Raw genomic sequence first — 12,786 nt, 5'->3', positions numbered from 1 at the left:
TTCTCAGCTTCTTTATTCTGTGTCATTTGGGCTTCTATATCGCTAATTCTTTCTTCTGCTTCATTTATTCTAGCAGTGAGAGCCTCCATTTTTGATTGCACCTCATTAATAGCTTTTTTTATTTCAACTTGGTTAGATTTTAGTTCTTTTATTTCTCTAGAATGGGCTTTTATCTCTCCAGAGAGGGTTTCTCTAATATCTTCCATACCTTTTTTGAGCCCGGCTAGACTCTTGAGAATCGTCATTCTGAACTCTAGATCTGACATATTACCATTGTCTGTATTAATTAGGTCCCTAGCCTTCAGTACTGCCTCTTTTTCTTTTTTTTTTTTTTTTTGTGGTAAATTTTTCCGCCTTGTCATTTTGTCCAGATAAGAGTATATGAAGGAGCAAGTAAAATGCTAAAAGGGTGGCAAAGACCCCAGGAAAATATGTTTTAACCAAATCAGAAGAGATCCTAAATCATGGGGGGGGGAGAAAGGGGATAAAAAGAGGTTCATAGAAATAAAAACCAATTAAAAAAAAGAAAACGAATAACGAAAAAATATAAAAAATAAAAAAATATATATATTAGATAAACTAGTTAAAAAATGTTAAAAAATAAAAGGGTAAAAGTTAAAATTTTAGCAGAAGAGGAAAAGAAAATTGAAAAAAGAAAAATTATCTTAACTTCAAGACTAAAGAATCATGGGGAGAAAGCCATGAGTTCCGTGCTTAGCTTTCTCCTCCTCTGGAATTCTGCCGCTCCTTGGTATTGAACCTGCACTCCTTGGTAGGTGAACTTGGTCCTGGCTGGATTTCTTGTTGATCTTCTGGGGGAGGGGCCTGTTGTAGTGATTGTCAAGTGTTTTTGCCCCAGGCAGGATTGCACCACTCTTACCAGGGGCCGGGCTGAGTAATCCACTCAGGTTTGCTTTCAGGAACTTTTGTTCCCTGAACGCTTTCCGTAGAGTTCTGGAGGATGGGAATGAAAATGGCAGCCTCCCAGTCTCTGGCCCAGAGGAGCCGAGAGCTCGGGGTCCTACTCCTCAGTTTGCCCTCAGAAAATAGCGCCCGATTATTCCTGTCTCCCTGGCCTCCGGCCGTGCTCCAAACTCACGGAGCCTGCGACTACTTCAAAGTAACCCTGAGCTGAGAGCTCACTCCTCGGCTCTGTCTCTGTAGCTGGTTTCCCCATTCTAATACCTGTAAGGTCTGCAACACTCAGACACCCCCGATCCTTCTGTGACCCTGTGGGACCTGAGGTCATGCTGCCCCCGCATGGGCTTCACCTCAGTTTAGCCTCTGGAGCAATGTCCCTTAGCAGAACAGACTTTTAAAAGTCCTGATTTTGTGCTCTGTTGCTCCGCCGCTTGCCGGGAGCCGGCCCCTCCCTCCACAGTCTATCTTCCCATTGCTTTGGATTCACTTCTCTGCCAGTCCTACCATTCAGAAAGTGGTTTATTTTCTGTTTCTAGAATTGCTGTTCTTCTCTTTGATCTCCCATTGCATTTTTAGGTGTTTGCAATCTTTAGATAAGTTATCTAGCTGATCTCCTGCTACCTGAAGTAGTCTCAGCCTGCTATTTCTCTGCCATATTGACTCTTCCCCCTATCCCACAATTTTAAAGAAAAAAATCCTAAATTTATGCAAGAATTAAGGTTAAGTACAATGCAAGGGTAAAATCTGACTATTACAATGAAAATTAAAAATTTTTTAAAGAAGGTATTGGTAAGATAAAATAGTTAAGAAAATGTTAAATTAGGAAAGTGGAAAAATTTTAAAAATAGAGTAAGAAAAAAATAAAAGTAAAATAATGTAACTTTGAAAGACTAAAGGATTGTGGGGGAAAAATGCATGAATTCTATGTGTTGTTTTCCCCTAGCTCTGGAATTCTGCAGTTCTCATTGATTGGTGTACTTGGTCTTGGCTGGATGTTTGTGCTAATCTTCTTGGGGAGGGGCCTGTTGCCATGATTCTCAAATGCTTTTGCCCAATGCAGAATTGCACCACCCTTGCCGGGGGCTAGGCTATGTAATCTGCTTGGGTTTGCTCTTGGTAGCTTTTGTTCCCTGAACACTTTCCATACAGCTTTGGAGGATGGGAATGAAAATGGTGGCCTCCCAGTCTCCAGGCCTGTAGGAGGTGAGAGCTCCGGGCCCCACTCTTCAGTGGGCCCTCAAAGAAAAGTAGTCAATCCCTCTATTCACCCTGGTCTCTGGCTGCACTCTGAGCTCACGCAGTCTGTGACCAATGTCTATCTCTGGTGCACCACCCCGCTTGAAGTCTTCAACACCAGCAGATTCCTGCAATGCACTCCCGTGCTGCTCCTCCCAGAGGAGGATAGAGGGGGTCTCCTTGGACCTGCTGCTTGCGGGGTCCCTGCTCAAGAACTGTGGCCCAGCCATGCCTTGGATCATGGTTTTAGGTACTCCTGAGCTTAGAGCCCACTGCTTGTCTTCATCTCTGCCCCAGCTTCCCCGCTCTGATACCTGGGGGTTCTGCCACCCTGAGACACCCCCCCAGTTGTTTTGTGTCCCTGCACGTCCTGAGACCTCACTGTCCCTGTGAGAACCCTGTCTCTGCTTAGCCTCTGGAGTGACGTCCTCAGTGGTCAGATGTCTAAAAGTTCCAATTTTGTGCTCTGCTGCTCTGCTGCTTGCAGGGAGCCAGCCTCTCCCACTGCAATCTCTCTTCCTGAAAATTGCCTCAGATTCATTTTTTTCCTCATCCTACCTTCCAGAAAGTGCTCGTTTTTCTGTTCCTAGTATTGTTCTTCTTTTTGATCTTCTGTTGAGTTTTTATCTGTTCAGAATGGTCTGATAATTGTCTAGCTGAACTCCTGTGTCCTGATGATATCTCCGTCTCCTACTCCTCCATTATCTTGCTCCTTCTGGGGTATATACCATATCTTCTTTATCCATTCATGTACTAATGCACAGTTGGGTTGTATCTGCACTTGTGGTTCTAAGACCATTCCAGGAGTGTCATTTCTGGACATAAAATATGTGAATTTTTAATTTTACCAGATGTTATCAACTTGCTTTCCAGAAAATTAGTAACATTTTCTGTAACACCAGTAATGTAACAAAGTTTGAGTTCCCTCCTATTGTCACCAAAAATAAGTATTGCAGCAGTTTTAAATTTTTGTTAGTTTGATGAGAGTATAAAATATATTTAGTTTACATTTTCCTGGATATTAAAATATTTGGGTATTTTTATAATTTTTTTTGCCATTTGGACTTAATTGTCAATGAAATATCTATTCAGGCCCTTTGCCCATTTTTGTACTGAAATTTTCTTTCTCTTGTCAGTTTGTTATTTGTATATGATAAATATTACTTCTGCATTAGAAAATTTCCCAGTCATTTGTCAGTTGGATATTTATCTTTTGCCATACACAGATTTTTTAGAAACATCTTCATATAGACAAATGCCCTTGTCGTTTTTTCATTTAAAAATATCTTCTGCTTCCCCAATTTTGATAAAAAGGATTCTCTTATTTGTATCTTGGTTGTATAGTTTCATCGATATTCTTGAAATATTTTTGTACATAATTTTAGACAGTTTTTCCAGTTTAATTTGTTAGACAAGCTATTTTATCTCTTTTGAATTAAATAATTATATTGGTCGTATATTAAATTTTTGCATACCTTGGGATTATTCTCTGTTCCTATGCCAGTGTCATCCTGATGTGATTAAAGTGGCTTTATCATATGTTCCAATAGCTGGTTGGGTCAGCTCTCAATGTTAATTGCATTACATTTATACAGTAATTTTAAGACACTTAATGATTTATATTAACTCTTCTCATCAAAAATTTATGGTTTTAAAAATATATTCAGATCTTGTTTTAAGTACTTCAGTAGTTTTATTATTTTCTTATATAGATTTCATGTCCTATTAGGTATATTCCTATGACTTTTAGAATGAACATAATATTTTTATTTCCATTTTCACTTATTGGCACCCATTACTTTAATAAAACTGTATAAAATATATTCATTTTATATCCACCCATACAATAAAAAAAGTTAGTTGTAGGGGCTTTTTCTTCAACTGAAATATCATATTTTTGCCCCTATATTTTATTGATAATTTGATCTGTTTTATTATTCTAGGTTGAAATTACTTTTCTTCATAACTTTGAAGGAATTCTTTTGTCTTTGAGACCCCAGTGTTGCTGATCAGCCTGGTTCCAGTTGGATTCTTATTATTCATAGGTTATTTTTTTCTTTGAGATAACTTTTAGCATATTTCTCTCCATCTGCAGTGTTACGGAGTTTTATAGGTTTTGATCTGCAGGAGGTGATTTTGACCAGGTGACTGGTCATTTATTCTGTTGGATATGCAGTGGTCCATTTCAACTTAGAAATCTCTCTCTCTTCTGCTCTACAAAATTTCTTTGTTGAAACATGTGTTTGTCATTTTCTCCATCTTTTTTCCTTTCCTTATTTTCTTGAAGTCTTCTTAGTCTGACATTAAGTCTCCTGAATTGATTTCCTATGGCTCTAACTTTTTCTCTCCCCTTTTCCAGAAACTTGAACCTGGTCAAAGCTCTCCTGAACCAAACAGTTTTGTAACAACCCTGCATCTCTCATCTAACACAAAAAATACATGTTTGCTTAAACCATCGGGACTCAAGGTTGCTCATTGCATGAAAAAATGGCCAAAGTAATCCATATATGTCTTCGTCATTTTGCAATATATACAGGTAGATTGTCTTTTAGATTATTCAATATATCTTTCTATTTTTTCAAATTGTTCCCTTTTTCATTGTAATCTTTTTTTGATTTCTGTAATTTCTGAAGACACTAATTAAAATTTTAATTTCATCTCTTTTTTGGGATTATATCTATTTGTCTTGTGGTCATCACTTCTATCAGTTTATAGATACAAAGAGTTGAAAGTTAGAGGTCTAAAAAAAAAAGTAGCATGACAACTGTAAGCATAAGAAAGTGAATGTGGCCATATTAATATTAGACAAAGTAGATTTCAACCCCAGAGGATGGCCAGGGATAAAAGGGACATTTCTTTATAATAAAAAGGTCCACCTGAAGCTACAGTAGAGAGAGACAGATGTTTTCCCCCTTTTGTTTGGCAGGAGATGGATATTTTATTTTCCTAATTTGACCTTCCCCTGGGGATGGAGCCCCTGCACAGCCTACATAGGTATTTCTTTTTGCAAGAATATTAGGTTTACTTATGGGCCTAAGGTCCCTTGTGTAACCATCAGTCCTGATTTTTCTAGGTTCTCACCATTATCACTTGCCAGCAGGAAGTCCCAACTTTTGCATTTATTTACCCATTTTACAGTATAGGGCAAATTTTTTTGGCTTCAGGGAGAATTCCCTTATTCTCTTTGAGATTAGAAATGGCCTTTTAAACCATGTTTATTGTAAATCAGCTAGCAGCAAAGGTTTTCGGTAAGAAAGATTTTTTCCACAGTATCTAGTCTAATGTACTGCCTGAAGGGGAAGTTCTATCTTGCATTTTAAACTCTAGTTTGACCATTTTTTGGTGACCTTGGACAAATTAATCTCTGGTGTCTTCATCTTCTTCACCTATAAAAGGATATAGTAATATTTACCTCCTAATTTTGTGTCAAGTGAAGTGTAATAGTATATATATCAAAAATGCTTAGCAAAATATCTGACACATAATAAGCACCCTGTAAGTGGTAACTACTATGTTTTTTTCTATGGTTTAGGTTATTAGTAAAAAAAAAAATGACGTGTTCAGTAAATCCACATTGAATAGATGGCATCATAAAATGTTTTGCTGCAGGGATTGGCAAATGATCGCTTGCAGGTTGGACACCTGTGTATGTATGTATATATGTATGTATGTATAAGATTTTATTTATTTATTTGAGAGAGAGAGAGTGAGAGAGTGTGAGAATGGGCACAAACAGGGAAAGGGGAAAGGGCAGAGGGAGAAGCAGATTCCCCACTAAGCAGGATAGATGTGCAGCTGGGTAGATGTGCAGCTGGGTAGATGTGCAGGTGTCCTGGGACTCTGGGATCATGACCTGAGCAGAAGGCAGAGGTTTAACTGCTTAACCTACTGAGCCACCCAGTCATCCCAGGACACCTGTGTTTTTAAATAAAGTTTTATTGAAACATAGGCCTGCCCATTTGTTTGTGTAATATCTGTCTGCTGTTGCATTACAGTGGCAGGTTGAATAGTTGCAACAGAGACCAGTGCAAGCTTAAAATTCTATCTGGAATTTGAAGAAAAAATTGCCTGTCCCTGTTGTCATATGTAGGAACAATGAATTTTCAAGACTGAGGTCAATGCTAAGTCTCCTGAAGACTTGGATATATCCGCATTAGATCTTCTATTATACTGTCTGGCACTTTGTTTTTAAAATAATTCTCTTAATTACTTCCCCTTTATTCTCTCATTAGCCTTTAAGCTTTCCACTGTCCTAAACCCCGTATGTCCCACTGATTCCTCAGATAGAATACTTTTCAACTGTCCTTTCCTTTTTATGTCTTCTAAAATTAACCTCTCTTTTTGCTATATCCTTTTTTTGGATCATATCATTATTTTTATATCTTTTATTTCTTCTGTATTTCATCTTTTTTGCTTCAAACGAAGACAAAAATCCCCAAATATAAACTACACGTATCCAGTCAGTTTTCTCATTGTGATAATTCTTTTCTAAGTTGGCTGTCATTCTTGAGTCTGTTGACCTCCTTTTCATTTTAATTGCTACTGCCCTAGCTTACATGTTTCTTCATGTCTGGATGTTTTCCCTGATCTGGGTTCATCTTTCCATTCCATCCTCATCTCCTACTGTAATCTTCATATATCCTAAGCTCTATATTCTTGAAGCTATTCAAAGACCTGTCTTCCACACCTTGACTTTGTTTGCATGATTGGATATGGAGATCTGTCAGCCTCTTCAATTCTCTATCCATCAGTGTTTTCCTGCTCATCATTCAAGGCTTAACTCAAACTCTCTCTCCCCCTAGATTTATCTCACTGTCTCTGCCTGCAGAATTTCCTTCCTTCTTTGAGTAACCAATAGTTCTCCAGTACATTGAAGTGCTAAACCTTTTCTTCATATATTTTACTATTATTCTTTCTTCAAATATATGTCTCTGCTACTAGATAATAATGCACTTGAGGGTGTATGTCGAATCTCATTTATCGTTTTGCTTATTGTGGTGCCTGGCACAGAAGCATATCCAATCAAGATTTGTTAAATAAAGGAGCAAATTTAAATAAGTTCTAAATAATTTTAATCAAATTATGAATAATTAATTGCTCAGGCATACTTTTTTTGGTTTGATGACAGAAAAACAGCTGCAGCCACCCCCACAAACACTCAGGACTCTTGGACAGAGCTGTTATGACCTTGGATGGCAAATTTTTACATCTATAAATAATCCTGAGCAAGCTGCTCTGTGAAAATTTCTTTTTCCTTTATGGAGTAAGACAAAGATGTTAATTATGAAAATGCAGAGAAAAGTAATGATCTGTGTGATGATGGTTTAAAAATCTTGAACTTTGGCTAAAAATATGTTGTTTATTCAGACAGTTCTCTACTCATCTTGAGCAGTATAAAAGTTGCATGATTGAAGATTCAGCTAGTTATTATCCCCTGAAGAGTATATGGTATTTGGATATGTATTGCATATCATCTTTACAAGGTAAATATCTGCAAACACCATTTAATGAATGGGTTGATCTCATGTTTATAAACATTGAAAAAATGTCTAGATTTTGTAGGAAGTCTAAGAATGAAATTTACATAAATTTTATTTGCTTTGTCAGCTACTCTGTCTGTAAAAATAACTACATGGGTTCCTACTAGAGTGTTGGAGAGCAAATTGGTGGAAGCTATGGAAATGGAGTGTATGGGAAAACAATAAGAGGGTGTTTGTGCTCTTGGCCACCCGACTTCTTGGAGCCCCCACTGTGATTCGGTGCCCAGAGGAGGTTGTGCCTTTGCAAGCTTCCTGGGGAGGGTGAGTCTAGTCTAGGGTAAGCTGGTAGAGCCCGCCATGAAGCCTAGGTGTTCTAGAATGCATGGATGATCTTTTCACTGGTACTTGGTTTGCACCCCCGTGGAACTGGTGTGACCTCAGAGTAGACTGCACCCCCGTGGAACTGGTGTGACCTCAGAGTAGACTGCACAAATAACTACAGTAGAGTCTGATTACATATAAAAAAGTAGAATTATTTATAAGATGCAGTGGGAATGCTGGCCTCATTTTTCAGTTGAGGAATCAAAGCTGAGTATCTTTCTAAGGTCATTGAACTAATAAATGACAGATGTTGGCTTTGAACATGTTTTATTTTACTCATGCATTTGTTTTTAATCAGTATGTGATTGAAAAATCTTGAAATTCATATACTATATTTGTATTTATATATTAATACAAATATATGATAGAAATATATACATCATATATATAATATATGTGTGTGTATATATTGTATACACTCACAACACACACATATGTTATTTTCAATATCTGGTAAAAATTTAAGTGTTTCAATGCACATGGGGAACTCAGGGATGTTTAAGTTTTATTTATGATTAATGAGTCTGTATTATTTGATTATTGCTATGTAACAATTTACTCTAAAACTTAATGTCTTGAAACAGCAACTGTTTATTCTTTCATGGTGTCTCTGGGACACCATTCAGTATTTCTGGGACACCATTCAATATTTCTCATGAGATTTCAGTCGGGCTATTGAGTGGGGTTGTGGTCTTATCTAGAGTGTAGGCTATGAGGGGGTTATGCTTCCAGCTCACTTGTGTGGTTGTTGTGTCTCTTCACGGGATTCTTTCACAGAGTGACAGTTGATGTTTCACATAGCAAGCCATCTAAGAGCAAGTGAGTGAGAGCCATAAGAAGTCATAGTGTTTTATAACCTCATCTTTGGAAGTGACATACTATTACTTCTGCCATAGTTTGTTCATTAGAAGTGATTCATTAAGTCCAACCCTCACTCATGGGGAGGAGAATTACTTTAAGGGCATGATACCAAGAGCATTGGATCACTAGGCCATCTTTGGTGCTTACCTACCACAGGTGATGTGTTTTAGTCTTTTTATTATAAGCCTTTTTCTAAGACCCTGTTTGGTTTCCTGGGCTCAGCAGTACTTGTTTAGAGCACTGCAGAATCACTACTGCAGGCATCAGTCAGAAATCAGTGCAATATGGCATCACATCTTATCATTCTGGGAAATCCTCATAGCTAATCTTTCCTTCTGATGACAGAGCTGTAGGTGGTAAAGCATTCCATTAGGATCAGTAAATAGTCATCATTATTACAGTTGTCTTTGGCAAGAGGAGAGGCACAATAATGTTTACCTATTTATTACACTCAATGAGGTGTTAAATAGTATGTATCCTTATGTCCAATAGATCTTCTTAAGGGTGAAAGAAAACTGTGGTGTGGGTTATCAGATCAGGGCCCAGACTGGGACCTTTGCCTTGTATAGACATGTTATTTAATATCTCCGGTTCTCAGTTGTCTTATCTGTAAAATGAGGTAGTTGAACAAGAACAGGGAGTGATGATTCCAAAGCCTCTAAGAATCAGGGAGGTAATACTGGACAGTGACAATTGGAGGTGTAAGGCAGAAATGAGGCAGGGCCCTGTGACAACAGGAGAGTGTACAGACCAGCTTTGGGAGGGATGTTTTCTGCATGGGAAGGTGTGGGCATTGTTCCTGGGTCTTTTGACTCCTCAAAACAAGTTAGGAATCAAGAATTTTTGTGACATTTTCCTATTAAAACCCTGGATATGCCAAACATTATTTATCCTATGAATGGTCACTTTGAAATCCTTGATGAGCATATTTTTAAGACCTCTCCAATTTAAAAAATTATGTTTCATTTTTTTCATCTAGAACTATAAACTTAGGAATATGTAATGTAAAACATATTTATTATGTACCTTTTATAGTATCATTGTGATAGGTACACATAAATATATTCTTTGTCCTCCTTTAGGTGGTTTGTTTTTCCAGTGCTCCAACTGCTTTAGAAATATCTACATTTCTGCTCCAAGGAATCAATAAAGAACAGTTAATGTGAAAGATACTTCTCATTTCATTTTTATTTGACCCTTAGTGCTGCTGGAAAAATAGAAAAGGAATCACAAAATGAGAAATTTAAATGAATCTTGATGCTATGTGATAGGAATCTTCACTACCTCAGGTCATGGACTCCGTGATAACATCTATCTAATACTTGTTAAAATTAAGTCATAAATTATATTCATAAGGATTTTTATAAATAACCTCACACAGGGTCAGTGTCAACAGAAGAAATTAAAAAAGCAATTGAAAAGTCCTGATGAATGAGCTCATAGGCTCTGGAATTGACTGCATGATTGTCAGGATCCAATTTTTACCTAATAAACACGCAAATGCCACCGTTAATATTGATACAGGGAAGTTAAATGGTGATACTCTTCATGATAAAATGTCATTTTGGAAGAGTTAATATGAAGATCATGAGTTTAAATACACAGAACAGACATGAAATGGAAAATTCTGGCCTTGCGAGTTATGAAAGGGATAATTGGGAGAGGGCTATTTCTAGAAGGTTCTATGCAATTTTAAAAAAATTGGTTAGGTGAAAGGGACTGTAATTGTACTAATTTCAGGGAAACTATTGTCTTCACTGATTTTAAGCTTCATAGAAAGCATGCTTCAGGAAACTGAGTCGCCATCTCTGCTTTTACATCTGCAACAGGTCTGTGACTGTGGGCCCTTCAGGGAGGATAGTACTCAGTAGAGACCTAGGGACTTGTGTTCCAGAATCAGAGTCTGCTAATCATCCTCCTGGACTCTGGCTCCTCCCAAACTGATTAGACAACACTGATTACATGGTTTTGAGGCCGTCTAGCAAAAAGATTCTCACTGTGGACTTTGCACTGAGACTGCCTGGGTTTTCCCTCCTGTTTATTTTATTTATTTAGTTTTAAAAGATTTTATTAATTTACTTGACAGAGAGAGACAGTGAGAGGGGAAACAGAAGCAGGGAAGGAGGGGGAGGGAGAAGCAGATTCCCCACTGAGCAAGGAGCCCTGAGCAGGGCTTGATCCCAGGACCTTGAGATTATGACCTGAGCTGAAGGCAGATGCTCAATGACTGAGCCACCCAGGTGCCCTCCTCCTGTTTAGATAACCTATTTGTTAGTTCTGTGACCTTGGGCAAGTTGCTTAACATCTCTCTGCATTGGCTTCCTCACTAATGAAATTAGGATAATTCTGTTACAGGGGATTGAGGATACATTGATGCATATAAACTATAGAAGGTACTGATAACACACAGTAAGCTTTTAATTAACTTCAGCTATTATTGTTTTTCCCTAATGACTTTGCCAGCCTCATAGGACTTCTCCTCTTCTTTGCCACCCTGCCATATCTATTGCCAATTTCTGGTGCCAAACTTACTTCAAGTTTCCTATTTGTGATTAGGAGTTTTGTCTAGTCATTTTCAAAAATCATCAGTGGGTTACAGTTTCACACCTAATAGATATAAGGGCTCTTGGATGTGTGTTTTTAGGGAACTGAGCTACTGTGGAACTCTGTATGTGGGCCCCAATATTTTGGTACTAGGCTACCATTGAAATGCATCTTAGTGTTAAAAAATTTGCAGTATGGGATGCCTGGGTGTCTCACGTCATGATCTAGGGTTCCGGGATTGAGCCCTGCGTAGGCTCCCTGCTCTCTGGGGAGCTTCTCCCTCTCTCTCTCTGCCTCTTCTCCCCTCTCATGCTCTCTTTCGCATGTGCTGTCTCTCAAATAAATAAAATGTTTTTAAAAAATCTGCAGTAAGAGGTACCTGGGTGGCTCAATCATTAAGCCTCTGCCTTCAGCTCAGGTCATGATCTCAGGGTCTTGGGATCAAGCCCTGCACCGGGCTCCTGATCAGTGGAGAGTCTGCTTCTCCCTCTACCTCTGCTGACTGCCCCCCACCACCCGGCTTGTGCTCTCTCTCTCTCTCTGGCTAATGAATAAATAAAATCTTAAAAAGTATTCTGCAGTGAGGTTCAATCTTCCTCCTCCTCCCCCTCTCTCCCCCCACTGTCTCTCTTACAATGAGAAAATGACACTCTCTTCTCTTTCTAGATTTAGCTCATGTTCCCATCTTTCAAAATGTTTTGAGAGACATTGTCTCCCATGTAGAATCAAACTCTTTTTCCTTGGTGTTGGTACTGTAATCTGCACCAACTTCCATCCTGGGAGCCACACCATTTTAGTGTCTGATCTCTACTTTAGAGTCCTTTGAAGGTAACTCCAATACTTAACACAGGCCTGGCATAGAATAGATTGTTAGAAAAATATTGAGTCAGGATGAGGGGAAGGTTGGCTGCCAGGAAAATGGCTGTGTTGGTGAGGGTCTTTGATGGAGGAACATTTATTTGTTCAATCAAACTGGATCAGGCTCTGTTCAGATACCATTTTCTAAGGAAGACAGGTGACTTGAGCCATATGTATGAACACAAAAGAGAGTGATTCTCAGGAAGGTTACTGTCACCTGGATTTGGTACAACTACCTTTAACAATATTTGAATAGGTTAACTAATTTAAGACTTTGAAAAGGCAATTAAAGGGTTTTCTTTTTGGGAATTGAGCCCAAATTGTGGGATGAACTTGTGCTGCTATTAATATTCAGTGTAACATAAAATCACATACACAGGCACACACACACGCTATTTATTGCACAAATGTGTCTTATGTGGGAGACTTTAGGGTATAGCGTTAAATCACCAAACTCTTTTACTTTTATTTTCTTTTAAGATTTTAGTTATTTATTTGACAGAGA

This window comes from Neovison vison, chromosome 11 (genome assembly GCF_020171115.1).
Source record: "Neovison vison isolate M4711 chromosome 11, ASM_NN_V1, whole genome shotgun sequence".
Taxonomy (NCBI): domain Eukaryota; kingdom Metazoa; phylum Chordata; class Mammalia; order Carnivora; family Mustelidae; genus Neogale; species Neogale vison.
The sequence above is the reverse complement of the archived record's forward strand: the minus strand, read 5'-3'. Positions refer to the sequence as shown.